Source organism: Brachyhypopomus gauderio, chromosome 15 (genome assembly GCF_052324685.1).
Source record: "Brachyhypopomus gauderio isolate BG-103 chromosome 15, BGAUD_0.2, whole genome shotgun sequence".
In the NCBI taxonomy this organism is placed as follows: domain Eukaryota; kingdom Metazoa; phylum Chordata; class Actinopteri; order Gymnotiformes; family Hypopomidae; genus Brachyhypopomus; species Brachyhypopomus gauderio.
The window spans coordinates 22,768,430-22,771,828 of NC_135225.1; the positions used below are offsets into that span (position 1 = coordinate 22,768,430).

General features: G+C 41.9%; 1 long non-coding RNA gene across 1 annotated transcript; it reads right to left on the minus strand.

Annotated features, from left to right (window-relative positions):
- Positions 1–1,268: 1,268 nt before the first annotated feature.
- LOC143476989 (uncharacterized) lies at positions 1,269–3,024 on the minus strand. Its single transcript, XR_013121441.1, has 3 exons — positions 2,757–3,024; positions 2,277–2,670; positions 1,269–2,154 (listed from the first exon to the last, which is right to left on the minus strand). It is a non-coding gene; the product is annotated as an uncharacterized LOC143476989 (long non-coding RNA).
- Between the last annotated feature and the right edge of the window lie 375 nt (positions 3,025–3,399).

The window sequence follows — 3,399 nt, forward strand, 5'->3', positions numbered from 1 at the left end:
TCGCGCAGTGTCCTGTGCTCGTCGTTGTCTATAGTCTGCACGTTGTGTGCCTGTGTTTGTTTTCTGTGCGCCATTGCGCTATACTTTACAAATAAAACGTGTCGTTTGGACCGGAGACCTGGACTCGTGTCTCGTCCTTGCTCCAGCACCCCAGCGTCACATTGTTCAGATAATTTATCTTGCCCAGATAATTTATCTTGCCCATGTATATGAACCTCAAAATGTAAGTTTTACATACCAAGAGTTCCAAATTTTTAAAAGTTGTGCCAACTTATTTACATTTTATGGCATTTGGCAGACACCCTTATCCAGAGTGACTTACATTTTATCTCATTTTTTAAATATAAGTGAGCAATTGAGGGTTAAGTGCCTTGCTCAGGGGCACCTCAGTCATGGCCTCAAGCCTGGGAATCGAACCCACGACCCTCAGATCACAAGACCAGTTCCCTTACAACCAGGCCATGACTGCACATAACTTATTATATCTTGTTCAGATAATGTACATTTCACATGTACATAAATCTCTAGATTCAATACTAAGAATAGCTAACTGAAGTAGTCATATAAGACAAATGACAAAACAGTTAAATTTACACATTTATTATACCTTTCTGCATCAAGTAATTGCATGTGGAAAGAATAAGAACACCAAGCAGGCTGATTCAAAAACAACAATTCTGACTTGAGTAACAATGCAAGAAATAAAGTGCTGCAGTATAGTATAAACAAATAATATCCAGATTTAGATTCACTTTCTAAGTTATGTGTCACATCCAGCTCCTCCCTCCTCCCGCCTAGTTTTCGCCGTTTTCGTGGTTTCCCCTCTGTCTGTCACGCCCCTGTCCTCAGTACTCGCGCCTGTGTCTTGTTTTCACTCCCGTTTCAGTGTATATCAACCCCTCTGTTTCACTCCCCTGTTTCAGTGTATATCAACCCCTCTGTTTCACTCCCCTGTTTCAGTGTATATCAACCCCTCTGTTTCACTCCTCTGTGTCGGTCATAGTACGTGAGTCCCTCCTTGCTTTTCTGCTTTCCCATGGTCCGCTGCTTATCGTTCTGTCTGTTCATGTTCTCTGTTGTGTTAGAAATTCTGAAACCCTTAAATGGTGAGCGCAATAAAAGTCAGAGGCAGTTGGATTAGATAATAAAGTACAATGATTTATTTGAACATAACATGGATTAACCCTGAGATCTCAGTTACAAACACACCTGGGGCCTCATTTATAAAACTTTGCGTGGAATCTGGAGTGAAAATGTATGTGCGCTCAAAACCAGGAAATTGCGTGCGCTCAAAAAAAATCTGATTTATAAAACCCTGCGTACGCACACCCGCACGTTGTTTCCTCACAACCATCTTCAAACTGAGCGCAGCTGAATCAGCCGCACGTTCCGCCTCCGCCCCGCCCACTTTTACCCATAAATGGTCAAATGCAAATCACTCATAAATATTTAAATGGCAGCTTGCCCCATTCTTTTTGAAGCGGAATAATGGATGAGAAAAAGATGAAAAAACGAAAATTTGGAGAATGTGAAGTGGAAGTCCTTGTTTCAGAGGTCGAGGCAAGGAAATATGTGTTGTTTGGGAGCCTTAGTAGTGGAGTGACAAACAAACGTTGAGTGGCAACATGTGGCTGCAGCTCTACAAGCCGCACTGTTGGAGAAGTAAAAAAGAAATGGTCAGACTTGAAAGTAGATGCAAAGAAACGGATTTCTTTGCACAGGAAGAGTGCAAGTGCTACTGGTGGGGGAAAGGCCACACTTTCTCTGTCTCCTTTTCATGAGAGGATGGCATGTTTAATTGGGGAACCCCTGTTAAGTGGCGTGGTGACTGAAAAGGAGGGCGATACAGACTTGGCTGATGAACCCATCACTGGTGAACCAGGTAAAAACAAATTATCCATAATCGTACATAGTTTTAATAAAGACGCAATAATCAGACTTTTTTTTTCATAGAATGGTTTATTAAATTATTTAACCATCACTGTTTTTTAGAGAGGACTGTGGGAGTGGACAGCAGTCATTCAGCTGAAGACTTCCAACCCGGCCCCAGCGATGTCTCCGGTGCCCCGGTTGCCTCCAGCAGTGTCTCCGGTGCCCCGGATGCCTCCAGCGGTGCACCACGTGCTTTAAACGGAGGTCGTGTTCTGACTGAGGCTGTTTTACAAACACAAATAAACACAATTACAGCAATTGACAATTTAACAAATGAGCTTAAAGAGATTAAGGGGATACTGTCTGAAATGTCAAGTACATTAAAAGAACTTGTTAAAAAATACCTTTGCGTTTCTCTCCAATTATTTATAATCGACGCATCACGTCCTCGCTCAGTCTGACTGCTTGAATATTACGTGCGTCAGGTGGGTAAACATGTGGGTCTGGTTCAGGCTCATTTGCTTGTTGGTCGGTCATTATCAGGGGGAGACCATTCTGCTGTGCCATGTTGTGTAGCACGGCACATGCTCTCACTATCCAGCAGACTTTTTCTGGGTTGTAAAGCAGTCTCCCACCTGATGCATCTAAACAGCGCCATCTGCCTTTTAGCAGCCCGATGGTGCGTTTTACAACAGAGCGTGTCAAGAGTGTGCACGTCATTGTAGCATCTCTCCTCTGTGCTCTGTGGGTTTGGAAATGGAGTGAGGAGCCAGCGCTTGAGCGGGTAGCCACTATCACCTAAAGAAATTAATCAGAGATAATGTTGCATTTACTGCTAGGGCAACTGCTTAAATTAAAATAATAATAATACATTTTAAACTTACCAAGAAGCCAACCATCCCGTACAGCTCCATTTTCAAGACGGGTTCCTACACTGCTGTTCCTCAGAATAAATGAGTCATGAGTAGAACCAGGCCATCGAGCAACTACGTTGGTTAAGGTCATTGTAGCATCGCATATGACCTGTACGTTTATAGAATGAATTTGCTTTCTGTTGATGAAAGCAGCTTCATTCTGGCTTGGTGCTCTTATGGCAACATGAGTGCAGTCAATTGCTCCGATTACATTTGGGAAACCGGCCACTGCTGCCTGTTCACTCTGTAGAAATGAATTAACCTTAATTAAAATGCAGAGTGAAATAAAACCAGCTAGAATAAAATAGTACTACAAATAAAGTCGAATAAGATACAGCATGCACTAAAACCATACAGACAAAAAATAATGACTGCAAATTAATTAATAATTAATTAATATGTGTTTGTTAATCTTTCTGTTCTTAATCTTGATCTATTCGGGATTAACTGATGCGTGAGGATGGTTTGCGCATTTACTTGCAATTCTCTATTTAACCAGATGATGTCACTATTTCCCCACTCTCTCTCCGCAATGTTTTACAGGTTTACGGCAGCTCTAAAGTTTGCTTAAAACTACGTACGTTTTTACGCCACGTACTTTTTTATAAATCAC